This window comes from Neolamprologus multifasciatus, chromosome 4, assembly GCF_963576455.1.
Source record: "Neolamprologus multifasciatus chromosome 4, fNeoMul1.2, whole genome shotgun sequence".
In the NCBI taxonomy this organism is placed as follows: Eukaryota; Metazoa; Chordata; class Actinopteri; order Cichliformes; family Cichlidae; genus Neolamprologus; species Neolamprologus multifasciatus.
Window position 1 is genome coordinate 30,827,787 of NC_140442.1, and position 21,575 is coordinate 30,849,361.

At 46.4% G+C, this 21,575-nt stretch overlaps 1 long non-coding RNA gene across 1 annotated transcript in view; it reads left to right on the forward strand.

Moving 5' to 3' along the window:
• LOC146520819 (uncharacterized) overlaps positions 1 to 21,575 on the forward strand; it is a 447,384-nt gene that overhangs the window by 182,884 nt on the left and 242,925 nt on the right. The window lies entirely within an intron of this gene.

Below are 21,575 nucleotides of genomic sequence, written 5' to 3' on the forward strand. Positions count from 1 at the left end.
GTGCCTGCATTTCCCCGCAACTGCCAGAGTCATTTCGCCGCCGTCGCTTCCGTGCTGTGCTCACAGCGTGGATTTCAACAGTGAAAGCATACACGACTACTGTCTTCAATTCGTCGACATACATTTAAAACACCTCTACTCTGCCGTCGCTTTTGTGCTTGTTGAAGCACACCTTTCAGTGTGTATGAATCCGCGGGAGTTTGTGCTCTCCCTGTCCTGGCGTGGTTCGGAGCGCAGGCGATAGTAAAGAAGAAAGTGTGAATCGAGGAAGCTCGCGCCACCGGTCTCGCTCTGGCCGTTTGCAAGTACAGTAGGAGTGCCAAGCGAGTGCATTCAAGTGGGCGGGATCAGCTGTGGGTTAGATGATAAAAAGCCGGAGCAGACAGATCCATTCATTATTTCAATAGCAGACTGGAACAAAAGCTGTTGACACATGAACGAAAATTTGATGAACACACTCGACAAGATCCACACAGACCAACTTCAACTCGTGTTCTGAATGAACCTACTTTAAGATTGCCACTTCGTTGATCTGCTCCAGAATAAAATGTTGCTTGGGAGGAAACAATAGTCAATACATCTTTGAAGAGTACAACGTTCAAAGAAAGGAGACAGGCCGGTGGTGTCGGTGTCGATAAATGTCATCGCATTTGAAATAGAAGTGCAGGGATTGGAGTGATCGTTTATTTGAAAGGCTGACTGAGCAGAAAACTCTCGGCTGAATAAGTGCACTTTGAAATATTAAAGATACTGCTTTCCTCACTGTCACGCACTCTTCGAGCCCCCGCAGAGATTCACCAAAGCATTTGTTGCACTCGAACTAAAACAAACTATGGATGGAGGCGCTGGACGTGTCAGTGCCGCACAGCAGCAGACGCCGCTTTGGGTCTTGTGTTTGTTCTCTCGGCTTCGGATCCAGCTAAATTATAACGACACTCACGGGCTGGTCGCAACACTTCACGTGTCCAACGAAAGGCTTGCTGTGATCTACCTGACTAGAATATTTGTGGTGTTCTTCGTGAACGGAGCAGAGTAGCAGGGTGTGGTCGCGGCGTCACCAGCGTCAGGATTGGCTCAGCTGCTCTGTGCGCGCTGACAGTTTCGCTTCCTTAGACCATTTCAGAGGAAAGCAAAACCAGAAGAACGATCTAGAACGTGTGGGGCTGTGCACGGAGCCATGGCGCCCTGTTCATGGCCAGCTTCTGGTGACGCTGGAGCCGAGAGCTGCTATGTCAATGAGACACATGGAAACTGATAAATATACATATATATGTATATATTGAAAAGATGACAATTAAAATGATCTAACAACCCCGTGATGTGTCGGTGATTTTATACACGACTCGTGTAGTTACAACCTTTGATCTGCTCTGCTGTTTAACAGTAATGAGTGCAAATTGAAAGATTTGAAAGCCTCAAATTCAAACAGCTTTTAACGAAAGAAAGCTGTGGCCGCGCGCACAGAAAACATGTTACTTTGTTTGTTGTCCGTGTTACAATCCGCGCTGTGAGCACAGCACTGGAGAGATGCAGGCGGAAGGAGTCGGGCTATTGCTCGGAGGTAGACAGCGGGGAAAGTGCAGTCTACAGCCCGATACGTCGATGCGCAGTGGGGCTCTGATTTGATATGCTGAAGCCTCCAGAGAAGAATCCACATTAACACACGGACAGAATTTTATTGTAGTTAACATTTTAATTTTGATTCTTTTTGAAATGATTTGTCACCAAGAATGATCCTTCTATTGCACATTTGGACAGCTGTACGCATTTCGTCTTTAAAACGCGTCCCTCCCGTCAACAGGATGATGTTGAATCCAGCATTATAAGATTTAACAGTCTGATTATAGAGTGGTGTAACACACGATGTCGGGCAAAAGGCCCCATGAATGCTCGGTTTGAATTCAAGCAGTTCATAAAAGGGAAAAGCACCCACAGTCTGTGCGTAAAAACACCAGGAGCACCGTTCCCTCAGTTGTGTGTTTCAATTCCTGTCCGCAAAGAGAAGACTGTAATCGTGTATGCTTTCCATCATGTCATCACAAATCACATCACGAGAATATCTGTGGCGTTCTTCGTGAACGGAGTAGATGTGTTGACTTTTGATTCAGCAAACTGCCTCAGAGTAAAACACCGCTGTAGAAGGACCCACAGACACGCAGCGTGCACTGTTTCTCTTTGAATTCACGACCCACAGCCATGTACTTTCTGGGTTGGCACACACATAATTGCAGTGCAGCTCTCCCGGTGTGGCGCGCACAGCTTCTTTCGATGCCTCCTCTTCTCCACTCCAGCGTCACTAAACGCAGTAGAGAGCTCGTCAGTGCCATCACCACCACCTGTCCACTCACCTGCCCGGCACCGCCACTTGAGCTCACTGTACCGGCCCTCCCCTGAAGCTGAGCCAGGAACCACACCTCCGCCACTAACGGACACCTGTTTGCGCTCCACATACCGTACTGTGGATGTCAGTCTAGGTCCTCGGGATCGTGTCTTTCACCGATCTCGTGCCGTCCTCGATAGAAATCCCCGCGTAATGATGTCTGTCTAAAGAGGTCGTAATGGGAACCGCGTATGAGCTCCAAACACTGAATCTCAGGGTGTCGTTAAGATCCTCGATGGTGGCTTAGACCGCTCTCTGTCGGTCGTGAATTTTCCCCCTCACCGACACCCCCACTGGATGATCTCTGTCCCCGACCGACAAATAGGTTATGATGGCGGTAAAACATGAAACAACATGAAACCTGAAATACAGAACTGGCGGACACCAGCTTCTCTTCTACAGTTTGTCAAAAGCTGCTCGCAGCGTGGACGAGGCCATGCGCGCAGGTGCTGGTTGATGAAGCTGAGCGCACAGCGACCGGCTCTCCGCGAGTCAGTGTGTGCCTGCATTTCCCCGCAACTGCCAGAGTCATTTCGCCGCCGTCGCTTCCGTGCTGTGCTCACAGCGTGGATTTCAACAGTGAAAGCATACACGACTACTGTCTTCAATTCGTCGACATACATTTAAAACACCTCTACTCTGCCGTCGCTTTTGTGCTTGTTGAAGCACACCTTTCAGTGTGTATGAATCCGCGGGAGTTTGTGCTCTCCCTGTCCTGGCGTGGTTCGGAGCGCAGGCGATAGTAAAGAAGAAAGTGTGAATCGAGGAAGCTCGCGCCACCGGTCTCGCTCTGGCCGTTTGCAAGTACAGTAGGAGTGCCAAGCGAGTGCATTCAAGTGGGCGGGATCAGCTGTGGGTTAGATGATAAAAAGCCGGAGCAGACAGATCCATTCATTATTTCAATAGCAGACTGGAACAAAAGCTGTTGACACATGAACGAAAATTTGATGAACACACTCGACAAGATCCACACAGACCAACTTCAACTCGTGTTCTGAATGAACCTACTTTAAGATTGCCACTTCGTTGATCTGCTCCAGAATAAAATGTTGCTTGGGAGGAAACAATAGTCAATACATCTTTGAAGAGTACAACGTTCAAAGAAAGGAGACAGGCCGGTGGTGTCGGTGTCGATAAATGTCATCGCATTTGAAATAGAAGTGCAGGGATTGGAGTGATCGTTTATTTGAAAGGCTGACTGAGCAGAAAACTCTCGGCTGAATAAGTGCACTTTGAAATATTAAAGATACTGCTTTCCTCACTGTCACGCACTCTTCGAGCCCCCGCAGAGATTCACCAAAGCATTTGTTGCACTCGAACTAAAACAAACTATGGATGGAGGCGCTGGACGTGTCAGTGCCGCACAGCAGCAGACGCCGCTTTGGGTCTTGTGTTTGTTCTCTCGGCTTCGGATCCAGCTAAATTATAACGACACTCACGGGCTGGTCGCAACACTTCACGTGTCCAACGAAAGGCTTGCTGTGATCTACCTGACTAGAATATTTGTGGTGTTCTTCGTGAACGGAGCAGAGTAGCAGGGTGTGGTCGCGGCGTCACCAGCGTCAGGATTGGCTCAGCTGCTCTGTGCGCGCTGACAGTTTCGCTTCCTTAGACCATTTCAGAGGAAAGCAAAACCAGAAGAACGATCTAGAACGTGTGGGGCTGTGCACGGAGCCATGGCGCCCTGTTCATGGCCAGCTTCTGGTGACGCTGGAGCCGAGAGCTGCTATGTCAATGAGACACATGGAAACTGATAAATATACATATATATGTATATATTGAAAAGATGACAATTAAAATGATCTAACAACCCCGTGATGTGTCGGTGATTTTATACACGACTCGTGTAGTTACAACCTTTGATCTGCTCTGCTGTTTAACAGTAATGAGTGCAAATTGAAAGATTTGAAAGCCTCAAATTCAAACAGCTTTTAACGAAAGAAAGCTGTGGCCGCGCGCACAGAAAACATGTTACTTTGTTTGTTGTCCGTGTTACAATCCGCGCTGTGAGCACAGCACTGGAGAGATGCAGGCGGAAGGAGTCGGGCTATTGCTCGGAGGTAGACAGCGGGGAAAGTGCAGTCTACAGCCCGATACGTCGATGCGCAGTGGGGCTCTGATTTGATATGCTGAAGCCTCCAGAGAAGAATCCACATTAACACACGGACAGAATTTTATTGTAGTTAACATTTTAATTTTGATTCTTTTTGAAATGATTTGTCACCAAGAATGATCCTTCTATTGCACATTTGGACAGCTGTACGCATTTCGTCTTTAAAACGCGTCCCTCCCGTCAACAGGATGATGTTGAATCCAGCATTATAAGATTTAACAGTCTGATTATAGAGTGGTGTAACACACGATGTCGGGCAAAAGGCCCCATGAATGCTCGGTTTGAATTCAAGCAGTTCATAAAAGGGAAAAGCACCCACAGTCTGTGCGTAAAAACACCAGGAGCACCGTTCCCTCAGTTGTGTGTTTCAATTCCTGTCCGCAAAGAGAAGACTGTAATCGTGTATGCTTTCCATCATGTCATCACAAATCACATCACGAGAATATCTGTGGCGTTCTTCGTGAACGGAGTAGATGTGTTGACTTTTGATTCAGCAAACTGCCTCAGAGTAAAACACCGCTGTAGAAGGACCCACAGACACGCAGCGTGCACTGTTTCTCTTTGAATTCACGACCCACAGCCATGTACTTTCTGGGTTGGCACACACATAATTGCAGTGCAGCTCTCCCGGTGTGGCGCGCACAGCTTCTTTCGATGCCTCCTCTTCTCCACTCCAGCGTCACTAAACGCAGTAGAGAGCTCGTCAGTGCCATCACCACCACCTGTCCACTCACCTGCCCGGCACCGCCACTTGAGCTCACTGTACCGGCCCTCCCCTGAAGCTGAGCCAGGAACCACACCTCCGCCACTAACGGACACCTGTTTGCGCTCCACATACCGTACTGTGGATGTCAGTCTAGGTCCTCGGGATCGTGTCTTTCACCGATCTCGTGCCGTCCTCGATAGAAATCCCCGCGTAATGATGTCTGTCTAAAGAGGTCGTAATGGGAACCGCGTATGAGCTCCAAACACTGAATCTCAGGGTGTCGTTAAGATCCTCGATGGTGGCTTAGACCGCTCTCTGTCGGTCGTGAATTTTCCCCCTCACCGACACCCCCACTGGATGATCTCTGTCCCCGACCGACAAATAGGTTATGATGGCGGTAAAACATGAAACAACATGAAACCTGAAATACAGAACTGGCGGACACCAGCTTCTCTTCTACAGTTTGTCAAAAGCTGCTCGCAGCGTGGACGAGGCCATGCGCGCAGGTGCTGGTTGATGAAGCTGAGCGCACAGCGACCGGCTCTCCGCGAGTCAGTGTGTGCCTGCATTTCCCCGCAACTGCCAGAGTCATTTCGCCGCCGTCGCTTCCGTGCTGTGCTCACAGCGTGGATTTCAACAGTGAAAGCATACACGACTACTGTCTTCAATTCGTCGACATACATTTAAAACACCTCTACTCTGCCGTCGCTTTTGTGCTTGTTGAAGCACACCTTTCAGTGTGTATGAATCCGCGGGAGTTTGTGCTCTCCCTGTCCTGGCGTGGTTCGGAGCGCAGGCGATAGTAAAGAAGAAAGTGTGAATCGAGGAAGCTCGCGCCACCGGTCTCGCTCTGGCCGTTTGCAAGTACAGTAGGAGTGCCAAGCGAGTGCATTCAAGTGGGCGGGATCAGCTGTGGGTTAGATGATAAAAAGCCGGAGCAGACAGATCCATTCATTATTTCAATAGCAGACTGGAACAAAAGCTGTTGACACATGAACGAAAATTTGATGAACACACTCGACAAGATCCACACAGACCAACTTCAACTCGTGTTCTGAATGAACCTACTTAAGATTGCCACTTCGTTGATCTGCTCCAGAATAAAATGTTGCTTGGGAGGAAACAATAGTCAATACATCTTTGAAGAGTACAACGTTCAAAGAAAGGAGACAGGCCGGTGGTGTCGGTGTCGATAAATGTCATCGCATTTGAAATAGAAGTGCAGGGATTGGAGTGATCGTTTATTTGAAAGGCTGACTGAGCAGAAAACTCTCGGCTGAATAAGTGCACTTTGAAATATTAAAGATACTGCTTTCCTCACTGTCACGCACTCTTCGAGCCCCCGCAGAGATTCACCAAAGCATTTGTTGCACTCGAACTAAAACAAACTATGGATGGAGGCGCTGGACGTGTCAGTGCCGCACAGCAGCAGACGCCGCTTTGGGTCTTGTGTTTGTTCTCTCGGCTTCGGATCCAGCTAAATTATAACGACACTCACGGGCTGGTCGCAACACTTCACGTGTCCAACGAAAGGCTTGCTGTGATCTACCTGACTAGAATATTTGTGGTGTTCTTCGTGAACGGAGCAGAGTAGCAGGGTGTGGTCGCGGCGTCACCAGCGTCAGGATTGGCTCAGCTGCTCTGTGCGCGCTGACAGTTTCGCTTCCTTAGACCATTTCAGAGGAAAGCAAAACCAGAAGAACGATCTAGAACGTGTGGGGCTGTGCACGGAGCCATGGCGCCCTGTTCATGGCCAGCTTCTGGTGACGCTGGAGCCGAGAGCTGCTATGTCAATGAGACACATGGAAACTGATAAATTATACATATATATGTATATATTGAAAAGATGACAATTAAAATGATCTAACAACCCCGTGATGTGTCGGTGATTTTATACACGACTCGTGTAGTTACAACCTTTGATCTGCTCTGCTGTTTAACAGTAATGAGTGCAAATTGAAAGATTTGAAAGCCTCAAATTCAAACAGCTTTTAACGAAAGAAAGCTGTGGCCGCGCGCACAGAAAACATGTTACTTTGTTTGTTGTCCGTGTTACAATCCGCGCTGTGAGCACAGCACTGGAGAGATGCAGGCGGAAGGAGTCGGGCTATTGCTCGGAGGTAGACAGCGGGGAAAGTGCAGTCTACAGCCCGATACGTCGATGCGCAGTGGGGCTCTGATTTGATATGCTGAAGCCTCCAGAGAAGAATCCACATTAACACACGGACAGAATTTTATTGTAGTTAACATTTTAATTTTGATTCTTTTTGAAATGATTTGTCACCAAGAATGATCCTTCTATTGCACATTTGGACAGCTGTACGCATTTCGTCTTTAAAACGCGTCCCTCCCGTCAACAGGATGATGTTGAATCCAGCATTATAAGATTTAACAGTCTGATTATAGAGTGGTGTAACACACGATGTCGGGCAAAAGGCCCCATGAATGCTCGGTTTGAATTCAAGCAGTTCATAAAAGGGAAAAGCACCCACAGTCTGTGCGTAAAAACACCAGGAGCACCGTTCCCTCAGTTGTGTGTTTCAATTCCTGTCCGCAAAGAGAAGACTGTAATCGTGTATGCTTTCCATCATGTCATCACAAATCACATCACGAGAATATCTGTGGCGTTCTTCGTGAACGGAGTAGATGTGTTGACTTTTGATTCAGCAAACTGCCTCAGAGTAAAACACCGCTGTAGAAGGACCCACAGACACGCAGCGTGCACTGTTTCTCTTTGAATTCACGACCCACAGCCATGTACTTTCTGGGTTGGCACACACATAATTGCAGTGCAGCTCTCCCGGTGTGGCGCGCACAGCTTCTTTCGATGCCTCCTCTTCTCCACTCCAGCGTCACTAAACGCAGTAGAGAGCTCGTCAGTGCCATCACCACCACCTGTCCACTCACCTGCCCGGCACCGCCACTTGAGCTCACTGTACCGGCCCTCCCCTGAAGCTGAGCCAGGAACCACACCTCCGCCACTAACGGACACCTGTTTGCGCTCCACATACCGTACTGTGGATGTCAGTCTAGGTCCTCGGGATCGTGTCTTTCACCGATCTCGTGCCGTCCTCGATAGAAATCCCCGCGTAATGATGTCTGTCTAAAGAGGTCGTAATGGGAACCGCGTATGAGCTCCAAACACTGAATCTCAGGGTGTCGTTAAGATCCTCGATGGTGGCTTAGACCGCTCTCTGTCGGTCGTGAATTTTCCCCCTCACCGACACCCCCACTGGATGATCTCTGTCCCCGACCGACAAATAGGTTATGATGGCGGTAAAACATGAAACAACATGAAACCTGAAATACAGAACTGGCGGACACCAGCTTCTCTTCTACAGTTTGTCAAAAGCTGCTCGCAGCGTGGACGAGGCCATGCGCGCAGGTGCTGGTTGATGAAGCTGAGCGCACAGCGACCGGCTCTCCGCGAGTCAGTGTGTGCCTGCATTTCCCCGCAACTGCCAGAGTCATTTCGCCGCCGTCGCTTCCGTGCTGTGCTCACAGCGTGGATTTCAACAGTGAAAGCATACACGACTACTGTCTTCAATTCGTCGACATACATTTAAAACACCTCTACTCTGCCGTCGCTTTTGTGCTTGTTGAAGCACACCTTTCAGTGTGTATGAATCCGCGGGAGTTTGTGCTCTCCCTGTCCTGGCGTGGTTCGGAGCGCAGGCGATAGTAAAGAAGAAAGTGTGAATCGAGGAAGCTCGCGCCACCGGTCTCGCTCTGGCCGTTTGCAAGTACAGTAGGAGTGCCAAGCGAGTGCATTCAAGTGGGCGGGATCAGCTGTGGGTTAGATGATAAAAAGCCGGAGCAGACAGATCCATTCATTATTTCAATAGCAGACTGGAACAAAAGCTGTTGACACATGAACGAAAATTTGATGAACACACTCGACAAGATCCACACAGACCAACTTCAACTCGTGTTCTGAATGAACCTACTTTAAGATTGCCACTTCGTTGATCTGCTCCAGAATAAAATGTTGCTTGGGAGGAAACAATAGTCAATACATCTTTGAAGAGTACAACGTTCAAAGAAAGGAGACAGGCCGGTGGTGTCGGTGTCGATAAATGTCATCGCATTTGAAATAGAAGTGCAGGGATTGGAGTGATCGTTTATTTGAAAGGCTGACTGAGCAGAAAACTCTCGGCTGAATAAGTGCACTTTGAAATATTAAAGATACTGCTTTCCTCACTGTCACGCACTCTTCGAGCCCCCGCAGAGATTCACCAAAGCATTTGTTGCACTCGAACTAAAACAAACTATGGATGGAGGCGCTGGACGTGTCAGTGCCGCACAGCAGCAGACGCCGCTTTGGGTCTTGTGTTTGTTCTCTCGGCTTCGGATCCAGCTAAATTATAACGACACTCACGGGCTGGTCGCAACACTTCACGTGTCCAACGAAAGGCTTGCTGTGATCTACCTGACTAGAATATTTGTGGTGTTCTTCGTGAACGGAGCAGAGTAGCAGGGTGTGATCGCGGCGTCACCAGCGTCAGGATTGGCTCAGCTGCTCTGTGCGCGCTGACAGTTTCGCTTCCTTAGACCATTTCAGAGGAAAGCAAAACCAGAAGAACGATCTAGAACGTGTGGGGCTGTGCACGGAGCCATGGCGCCCTGTTCATGGCCAGCTTCTGGTGACGCTGGAGCCGAGAGCTGCTATGTCAATGAGACACATGGAAACTGATAAATATACATATATATGTATATATTGAAAAGATGACAATTAAAATGATCTAACAACCCCGTGATGTGTCGGTGATTTTATACACGACTCGTGTAGTTACAACCTTTGATCTGCTCTGCTGTTTAACAGTAATGAGTGCAAATTGAAAGATTTGAAAGCCTCAAATTCAAACAGCTTTTAACGAAAGAAAGCTGTGGCCGCGCGCACAGAAAACATGTTACTTTGTTTGTTGTCCGTGTTACAATCCGCGCTGTGAGCACAGCACTGGAGAGATGCAGGCGGAAGGAGTCGGGCTATTGCTCGGAGGTAGACAGCGGGGAAAGTGCAGTCTACAGCCCGATACGTCGATGCGCAGTGGGCTCTGATTTGATATGCTGAAGCCTCCAGAGAAGAATCCACATTAACACACGGACAGAATTTTATTGTAGTTAACATTTTAATTTTGATTCTTTTTGAAATGATTTGTCACCAAGAATGATCCTTCTATTGCACATTTGGACAGCTGTACGCATTTCGTCTTAAAACGCGTCCCTCCCGTCAACAGGATGATGTTGAATCCAGCATTATAAGATTTAACAGTCTGATTATAGAGTGGTGTAACACACGATGTCGGGCAAAAGGCCCCATGAATGCTCGGTTTGAATTCAAGCAGTTCATAAAAGGGAAAAGCACCCACAGTCTGTGCGTAAAAACACCAGGAGCACCGTTCCCTCAGTTGTGTGTTTCAATTCCTGTCCGCAAAGAGAAGACTGTAATCGTGTATGCTTTCCATCATGTCATCACAAATCACATCACGAGAATATCTGTGGCGTTCTTCGTGAACGGAGTAGATGTTGTTGACTTTTGATTCAGCAAACTGCCTCAGAGTAAAACACCGCTGTAGAAGGACCCACAGACACGCAGCGTGCACTGTTTCTCTTTGAATTCACGACCCACAGCCATGTACTTTCTGGGTTGGCACACACATAATTGCAGTGCAGCTCTCCCGGTGTGGCGCGCACAGCTTCTTTCGATGCCTCCTCTTCTCCACTCCAGCGTCACTAAACGCAGTAGAGAGCTCGTCAGTGCCATCACCACCACCTGTCCACTCACCTGCCCGGCACCGCCACTTGAGCTCACTGTACCGGCCCTCCCCTGAAGCTGAGCCAGGAACCACACCTCCGCCACTAACGGACACCTGTTTGCGCTCCACATACCGTACTGTGGATGTCAGTCTAGGTCCTCGGGATCGTGTCTTTCACCGATCTCGTGCCGTCCTCGATAGAAATCCCCGCGTAATGATGTCTGTCTAAAGAGGTCGTAATGGGAACCGCGTATGAGCTCCAAACACTGAATCTCAGGGTGTCGTTAAGATCCTCGATGGTGGCTTAGACCGCTCTCTGTCGGTCGTGAATTTTCCCCCTCACCGACACCCCCACTGGATGATCTCTGTCCCCGACCGACAAATAGGTTATGATGGCGGTAAAACATGAAACAACATGAAACCTGAAATACAGAACTGGCGGACACCAGCTTCTCTTCTACAGTTTGTCAAAAGCTGCTCGCAGCGTGGACGAGGCCATGCGCGCAGGTGCTGGTTGATGAAGCTGAGCGCACAGCGACCGGCTCTCCGCGAGTCAGTGTGTGCCTGCATTTCCCGCAACTGCCAGAGTCATTTCGCCGCCGTCGCTTCCGTGCTGTGCTCACAGCGTGGATTTCAACAGTGAAAGCATACACGACTACTGTCTTCAATTCGTCGACATACATTTAAAACACCTCTACTCTGCCGTCGCTTTTGTGCTTGTTGAAGCACACCTTTCAGTGTGTATGAATCCGCGGGAGTTTGTGCTCTCCCTGTCCTGGCGTGGTTCGGAGCGCAGGCGATAGTAAAGAAGAAAGTGTGAATCGAGGAAGCTCGCGCCACCGGTCTCGCTCTGGCCGTTTGCAAGTACAGTAGGAGTGCCAAGCGAGTGCATTCAAGTGGGCGGGATCAGCTGTGGGTTAGATGATAAAAAGCCGGAGCAGACAGATCCATTCATTATTTCAATAGCAGACTGGAACAAAGCTGTTGACACATGAACGAAAATTTGATGAACACACTCGACAAGATCCACACAGACCAACTTCAACTCGTGTTCTGAATGAACCTACTTTAAGATTGCCACTTCGTTGATCTGCTCCAGAATAAAATGTTGCTTGGGAGGAAACAATAGTCAATACATCTTTGAAGAGTACAACGTTCAAAGAAAGGAGACAGGCCGGTGGTGTCGGTGTCGATAAATGTCATCGCATTTGAAATAGAAGTGCAGGGATTGGAGTGATCGTTTATTTGAAAGGCTGACTGAGCAGAAAACTCTCGGCTGAATAAGTGCACTTTGAAATATTAAAGATACTGCTTTCCTCACTGTCACGCACTCTTCGAGCCCCCGCAGAGATTCACCAAAGCATTTGTTGCACTCGAACTAAAACAAACTATGGATGGAGGCGCTGGACGTGTCAGTGCCGCCACAGCAGCAGACGCCGCTTTGGGTCTTGTGTTTGTTCTCTCGGCTTCGGATCCAGCTAAATTATAACGACACTCACGGGCTGGTCGCAACACTTCACGTGTCCAACGAAAGGCTTGCTGTGATCTACCTGACTAGAATATTTGTGGTGTTCTTCGTGAACGGAGCAGAGTAGCAGGGTGTGGTCGCGGCGTCACCAGCGTCAGGATTGGCTCAGCTGCTCTGTGCGCGCTGACAGTTTCGCTTCCTTAGACCATTTCAGAGGAAAGCAAAACCAGAAGAACGATCTAGAACGTGTGGGGCTGTGCACGGAGCCATGGCGCCCTGTTCATGGCCAGCTTCTGGTGACGCTGGAGCCGAGAGCTGCTATGTCAATGAGACACATGGAAACTGATAAATATACATATATATGTATATATTGAAAAGATGACAATTAAAATGATCTAACAACCCCGTGATGTGTCGGTGATTTTATACACGACTCGTGTAGTTACAACCTTTGATCTGCTCTGCTGTTTAACAGTAATTAGTGCAAATTGAAAGATTTGAAAGCCTCAAATTCAAACAGCTTTTAACGAAAGAAAGCTGTGGCCGCGCGCACAGAAAACATGTTACTTTGTTTGTTGTCCGTGTTACAATCCGCGCTGTGAGCACAGCACTGGAGAGATGCAGGCGGAAGGAGTCGGGCTATTGCTCGGAGGTAGACAGCGGGGAAAGTGCAGTCTACAGCCCGATACGTCGATGCGCAGTGGGGCTCTGATTTGATATGCTGAAGCCTCCAGAGAAGAATCCACATTAACACACGGACAGAATTTTATTGTAGTTAACATTTTAATTTTGATTCTTTTTGAAATGATTTGTCACCAAGAATGATCCTTCTATTGCACATTTGGACAGCTGTACGCATTTCGTCTTTAAAACGCGTCCCTCCCGTCAACAGGATGATGTTGAATCCAGCATTATAAGATTTAACAGTCTGATTATAGAGTGGTGTAACACACGATGTCGGGCAAAAGGCCCCATGAATGCTCGGTTTGAATTCAAGCAGTTCATAAAAGGGAAAAGCACCCACAGTCTGTGCGTAAAAACACCAGGAGCACCGTTCCCTCAGTTGTGTGTTTCAATTCCTGTCCGCAAAGAGAAGACTGTAATCGTGTATGCTTTCCATCATGTCATCACAAATCACATCACGAGAATATCTGTGGCGTTCTTCGTGAACGGAGTAGATGTGTTGACTTTTGATTCAGCAAACTGCCTCAGAGTAAAACACCGCTGTAGAAGGACCCACAGACACGCAGCGTGCACTGTTTCTCTTTGAATTCACGACCCACAGCCATGTACTTTCTGGGTTGGCACACACATAATTGCAGTGCAGCTCTCCCGGTGTGGCGCGCACAGCTTCTTTCGATGCCTCCTCTTCTCCACTCCAGCGTCACTAAACGCAGTAGAGAGCTCGTCAGTGCCATCACCACCACCTGTCCACTCACCTGCCCGGCACCGCCACTTGAGCTCACTGTACCGGCCCTCCCCTGAAGCTGAGCCAGGAACCACACCTCCGCCACTAACGGACACCTGTTTGCGCTCCACATACCGTACTGTGGATGTCAGTCTAGGTCCTCGGGATCGTGTCTTTCACCGATCTCGTGCCGTCCTCGATAGAAATCCCCGCGTAATGATGTCTGTCTAAAGAGGTCGTAATGGGAACCGCGTATGAGCTCCAAACACTGAATCTCAGGGTGTCGTTAAGATCCTCGATGGTGGCTTAGACCGCTCTCTGTCGGTCGTGAATTTTCCCCCTCACCGACACCCCCACTGGATGATCTCTGTCCCCGACCGACAAATAGGTTATGATGGCGGTAAAACATGAAACAACATGAAACCTGAAATACAGAACTGGCGGACACCAGCTTCTCTTCTACAGTTTGTCAAAAGCTGCTCGCAGCGTGGACGAGGCCATGCGCGCAGGTGCTGGTTGATGAAGCTGAGCGCACAGCGACCGGCTCTCCGCGAGTCAGTGTGTGCCTGCATTTCCCCGCAACTGCCAGAGTCATTTCGCCGCCGTCGCTTCCGTGCTGTGCTCACAGCGTGGATTTCAACAGTGAAAGCATACACGACTACTGTCTTCAATTCGTCGACATACATTTAAAACACCTCTACTCTGCCGTCGCTTTTGTGCTTGTTGAAGCACACCTTTCAGTGTGTATGAATCCGCGGGAGTTTGTGCTCTCCCTGTCCTGGCGTGGTTCGGAGCGCAGGCGATAGTAAAGAAGAAAGTGTGAATCGAGGAAGCTCGCGCCACCGGTCTCGCTCTGGCCGTTTGCAAGTACAGTAGGAGTGCCAAGCGAGTGCATTCAAGTGGGCGGGATCAGCTGTGGGTTAGATGATAAAAAGCCGGAGCAGACAGATCCATTCATTATTTCAATAGCAGACTGGAACAAAAGCTGTTGACACATGAACGAAAATTTGATGAACACACTCGACAAGATCCACACAGACCAACTTCAACTCGTGTTCTGAATGAACCTACTTTAAGATTGCCACTTCGTTGATCTGCTCCAGAATAAAATGTTGCTTGGAGGAAACAATAGTCAATACATCTTTGAAGAGTACAACGTTCAAAGAAAGGAGACAGGCCGGTGGTGTCGGTGTCGATAAATGTCATCGCATTTGAAATAGAAGTGCAGGGATTGGAGTGATCGTTTATTTGAAAGGCTGACTGAGCAGAAAACTCTCGGCTGAATAAGTGCACTTTGAAATATTAAAGATACTGCTTTCCTCACTGTCACGCACTCTTCGAGCCCCCGCAGAGATTCACCAAAGCATTTGTTGCACTCGAACTAAAACAAACTATGGATGGAGGCGCTGGACGTGTCAGTGCCGCACAGCAGCAGACGCCGCTTTGGGTCTTGTGTTTGTTCTCTCGGCTTCGGATCCAGCTAAATTATAACGACACTCACGGGCTGGTCGCAACACTTCACGTGTCCAACGAAAGGCTTGCTGTGATCTACCTGACTAGAATATTTGTGGTGTTCTTCGTGAACGGAGCAGAGTAGCAGGGTGTGGTCGCGGCGTCACCAGCGTCAGGATTGGCTCAGCTGCTCTGTGCGCGCTGACAGTTTCGCTTCCTTAGACCATTTCAGAGGAAAGCAAAACCAGAAGAACGATCTAGAACGTGTGGGGCTGTGCACGGAGCCATGGCGCCCTGTTCATGGCCAGCTTCTGGTGACGCTGGAGCCGAGAGCTGCTATGTCAATGAGACACATGGAAACTGATAAATATACATATATATGTATATATTGAAAAGATGACAATTAAAATGATCTAACAACCCCGTGATGTGTCGGTGATTTTATACACGACTCGTGTAGTTACAACCTTTGATCTGCTCTGCTGTTTAACAGTAATTAGTGCAAATTGAAAGATTTGAAAGCCTCAAATTCAAACAGCTTTTAACGAAAGAAAGCTGTGGCCGCGCGCACAGAAAACATGTTACTTTGTTTGTTGTCCGTGTTACAATCCGCGCTGTGAGCACAGCACTGGAGAGATGCAGGCGGAAGGAGTCGGGCTATTGCTCGGAGGTAGACAGCGGGGAAAGTGCAGTCTACAGCCCGATACGTCGATGCGCAGTGGGGCTCTGATTTGATATGCTGAAGCCTCCAGAGAAGAATCCACATTAACACACGGACAGAATTTTATTGTAGTTAACATTTTAATTTTGATTCTTTTTGAAATGATTTGTCACCAAGAATGATCCTTCTATTGCACATTTGGACAGCTGTACGCATTTCGTCTTTAAAACGCGTCCCTCCCGTCAACAGGATGATGTTGAATCCAGCATTATAAGATTTAACAGTCTGATTATAGAGTGGTGTAACACACGATGTCGGGCAAAAGGCCCCATGAATGCTCGGTTTGAATTCAAGCAGTTCATAAAAGGGAAAAGCACCCACAGTCTGTGCGTAAAAACACCAGGAGCACCGTTCCCTCAGTTGTGTGTTTCAATTCCTGTCCGCAAAGAGAAGACTGTAATCGTGTATGCTTTCCATCATGTCATCACAAATCACATCACGAGAATATCTGTGGCGTTCTTCGTGAACGGAGTAGATGTGTTGACTTTTGATTCAGCAAACTGCCTCAGAGTAAAACACCGCTGTAGAAGGACCCACAGACACGCAGCGTGCACTGTTTCTCTTTGAATTCACGACCCACAGCCATGTACTTTCTGGGTTGGCACACACATAATTGCAGTGCAGCTCTCCCGGTGTGGCGCGCACAGCTTCTTTCGATGCCTCCTCTTCTCCACTCCAGCGTCACTAAACGCAGTAGAGAGCTCGTCAGTGCCATCACCACCACCTGTCCACTCACCTGCCCGGCACCGCCACTTGAGCTCACTGTACCGGCCCTCCCCTGAAGCTGAGCCAGGAACCACACCTCCGCCACTAACGGACACCTGTTTGCGCTCCACATACCGTACTGTGGATGTCAGTCTAGGTCCTCGGGATCGTGTCTTTCACCGATCTCGTGCCGTCCTCGATAGAAATCCCCGCGTAATGATGTCTGTCTAAAGAGGTCGTAATGGGAACCGCGTATGAGCTCCAAACACTGAATCTCAGGGTGTCGTTAAGATCCTCGATGGTGGCTTAGACCGCTCTCTGTCGGTCGTGAATTTTCCACCTCACCGACACCCCCACTGGATGATCTCTGTCCCCGACCGACAAATAGGTTATGATGGCGGTAAAACATGAAACAACATGAAACCTGAAATACAGAACTGGCGGACACCAGCTTCTCTTCTACAGTTTGTCAAAAGCTGCTCGCAGCGTGGACGAGGCCATGCGCGCAGGTGCGTGTATTTCAACAGTGAAAGCATACACGACTACTGTCTTCCCTTCACTGACACGAATTTCAAAAGTTTCTACTGTACGGTGGCTTTTATCGTAATTGAAGCACACCTTTCAGTGTGCATGAATTCGCTGGAGTCTCTGCTCTTCCTCTCCTGACGTGGGTCAGAGCGCAGGCAGTAAAGAACAAAATGTGCAGCGAGGAAACGCCACCGGTGTCACTCTCCCCCTTTACACGTACACCACTCCAGCACACAGCAGACCGTGCGCAGCGGTGCTCCTGGTGTTTTTACGCACAGACTTTGGGTGCCGCTATTGTTTTATGAACTACTTGAATTCAAATGGAACATACATGAAACTTTTTGCCAGCTATGGTGTTGTACACAATGCGCCGCCTGCGCTATAATGCTCAGCGGGCGTACCAACCGTGTTTGGCAACGTTGCTTTTTGCGGAAGGATCGTGTCAGAGTCCACACCGATGAACGTCGAGTCAAAGATTTACTGAACATGATTTGTGATGTGTTGACTTTTCCTTGACCAAACTGCCTCAGAGTAAAACACGGCACTCCTGTTTGCGCTCCAGACACTACACTCTATAGATGCAGACCGTGTCTCACACCGATCTGTGGCGGTGTTGTGCCAAAAAGTGATTTTCTGCCAGAAACTGATTGCCGTCCGCGGGAGCGCGCGCAGCTGCTTAAAGCTGCAGCGCCCGGATTACTTGCGTTGCCAGCTACTTCCGTGCAACTGATATAAGGGGGGGGGGGGGGGGGGGCAAACAAACATATTTATGCCTTTGTTATTAGGCAAAGGTATGCATTTATGGAACTTTAACGTTTCTTGTAACCGAATTATGACGCTCATCAGAAGGTTGCTTTCAGTGTGTAGTGCGGTCACGAATGACTACACGCATCACGATGGAATTTTAGTATGTCTACTCTCGTTGTTCATATTTTCATATTTGTTATAAGACTGTCGAATAATAGTTAAAACAATAAAGACCTATTGTGCCAGTATCACCATGACTCTTTCTTGTTTGTTCAGAATAACGACTGAGAACATGGCATTTTAGCGCTACCAAGAAGTGATTGTGGCCTATAACTTGTCACTGAAACAATATTTCGGCTTCAAACTTGTTGGATATCATCCAGAAGGGTCACATGTGATATATTATATCCCAAAAACTCTCCAAGAACAGCTGAATAACTTTAACAGGAACAATAAAACTGATTATATGCAATTTCCGACCTGCCAAAAACTGATTGTGGACTATAACTTGTCACTGAAATACTATTTCTGCTTCAAACTTGGTGGATGTCATTCAGAAGGGTCCTATGTGACATATTATATCTCAAACGGTCCATTAGAACTGCTGAAAAACTTTTAAAATAACATTAATACCGATAATATGTCATTTTTGACCTGCCAAAAAGTGATTGCCGCCTATAACTTGTCACTGAAACAATGTTTCTGCTTCAAAATTGTTGGATATCATCCAGAAGGGTTACATGTGACATATTATATCCCAAACACTCTCCAAGAACTGCTGAATAACTTTTAAAAGAACATTAATACCGATAATATGTCATTTTCGACCTGCCAAAAAGTGATTGTGGCCTATAACCTGTCACTGAAACAATTTTTCTGCTTCAAAATTGTTGGATATCATCCAGAAGGGTTACATGTGACATATTATATCCCAAACACTCTCCAAGAACTGCTGAATAACTTTTAAAAGAACATTAATACCAATAATATGTCATTTTCAGCCTGCCAAAAAGTGATTGTGGACTATAACTTGTCACTGAAATACTATTTCTGCTTCAAACTAGGCAGATGTCATTCAGAAGGGTCATATGTCAAATATTACATCTCAAACAGTCCCTTAGAACTGCTGGATAACCTTTAAAGGAACATTAACATTGATAATATGCCATTTTCAGCCTGCCAAAAAGTGATTGTGTTCTATATCTTGTCACTGAAACAATGTTTCTGCTTCAAACTTGGTGGATGTCATTCAGAAGGGTCCTATGTGACATATTATATCTCAAACAGTCCATTAGAACTGCTGAAAAACTTTTAAAATAACATTAATACCAATAATATGTCATTTTCGACCTGCCAAAAAGTGATTGCCGCCTATAACTTGTCACTGAAACAATATTTCGGCTTCAAACTTGTTGGATATATTCCAGAAGGGTCACATGTGATATATTATATCCCAAAAACTCTCCAAGAACAGCTGAATAACTTTTACAGGAACAATAAAACTGATAATATGCAATTTCCAACCTGCCAAAAACTGATTGTGGACTATAACTTGTCACTGAAATACTATTTCTGCTTCAAACTTGGTGGATGTCATTCAGAAGGGTCCTATGTGACATATTATATCTCAAACGGTCCATTAGAACTGCTGAAAAACGTTTAAAAGAACATTAATACCGATAATATGTCATTTTCGACCTGCCAAAAAGTGATTGCCGCCTATAACTTGTCACTGAAACAATGTTTCTGCTTCAAAATTGTTGGATATCATCCAGAAGGGTTACATGTGACATATTATATCCCAAACACTCTCCAAGAACTGCTGAATAACTTTTAAAAGAACATTAATACCGATAATATGTCATTTTCGACCTGCCAAAAAGTGATTGTGGCCTATAACCTGTCACTGAAACAATGTTTCTGCTTCAAAATTGTTGGATATCATCCAGAAGGGTTACATGTGACATATTATATCCCAAACACTCTCCAAGAACTGCTGAATAACTTTTAAAAGAACATTAATACCAATAATATGTCATTTTCGACCTGCCAAAAAGTGATTGTGGCCTATAACCTGTCACTGAAACAATGTTTCTGCTTCAAAATTGTTGGATATCATCCAGAAGGGTTACATGTGACATATTATATCCCAAACACTCTCCAAGAACTGCTGAATAACTTTTAAAAGAACATTAATACCAATAATATGTCATTTTCAGCCTGCCAAAAAGTGATTGTGGCCTATAACTTGTCACTGAAATACTATTTCTGCTTCAAACTAGGCAGATGTCATTCAGAAGGGTCATATGTCAAATATTACATCTCAAACAGTCCCTTAGAACTGCTGGATAACCTTTAAAGGAACATTAACATTGATAATATGCCATTTTCAGCCTGCCAAAAAGTGATTGTGGCCTATATCTTGTCACTGAAACAATGTTTCTGCTTCAAACTTGGTGGATGTCATTCAGAAGGGTCCTATGTGACATATTATATCTCAAACGGTCCATTAGAACTGCTGAAAAACTTTTAAAAGAACATTAATACCGATAATATGTCATTTTCGACCTGCCAAAAAGTGATTGTGGACTATGTCTTGTCAGCAAAACAATATTTATTACGCACATAATGACATGACATTTCTTTTTAAAAATAAAAATAAACAACTTTTAGATTGTATACATTGTCTTATCTAAATATAAGGATAATTTCATGTTTTGGAAGTTTTTCATTCATTCTTTCATAAAATATTTCTGTTTTAGAATATTATTTTTTCTTTTCCCTTTAAAAAATGTTTTTCCGATTTAAATTTACTCAACATCCTGTTGTTTTGCTTAGAGCTCAATTGGTAGGCCTAAGGTGCTTCAATTAGCAGAGTGTAAGCAAAGCGTTACAGAGTCATGGACCCCACTCTTTATTCCGATATCCTGTCGTTTAAAACCAATGGAGCCTTGCCTAGTGGGTTTTCCACCACACAAAAGTGCAATTTTCGTCGAAAGGCAAAGAACTTTGAGGTTCAAGGTGAGTTTGTCGAATGTTTTACGTAATTTTTTAGCTTTCCACTGTTTGCCAAATTTGAGTTTAATTAACAGCTGCGCACAACAGCAAACAAAAGTAGGGCATCCTAGTTACGTCTCTTGAGGAATACATAATATTTGTCCTAAAACATGTATAGTGTGTGTTCTAATTCCCAAGTGACCAACATCATCGCCATCACCGCCATTACTAGGTGTGACGGTGTTGTAACTAGTACTGGCTAGCTTTAGAAGTTCGTAGTGTTTACAACTTAATTCTGTTTGAAAAATTAAAATGGGGATTTTGTTAATGACACCAACAACATATTATTGTTGTCTTGTAATTTTTCTAAAATGAAAAAGATAATTTGACAAAAAGGGAAAATTTAGAAAAAAAAAGGAATTTATATCGTGAGGTCACGTGTTCTGTTCGTGTGTTGTTTTTTATTTTGCTGTGCTAATAATACACGTGTCAGCAATACAACAGTCACTCCCCCTTAATGAAGTTTTTAATTTCAAGTAAACAGAAAAATGCCCTGCTTTTGATTTTTTAATTCCACATTTATGACTATATAAT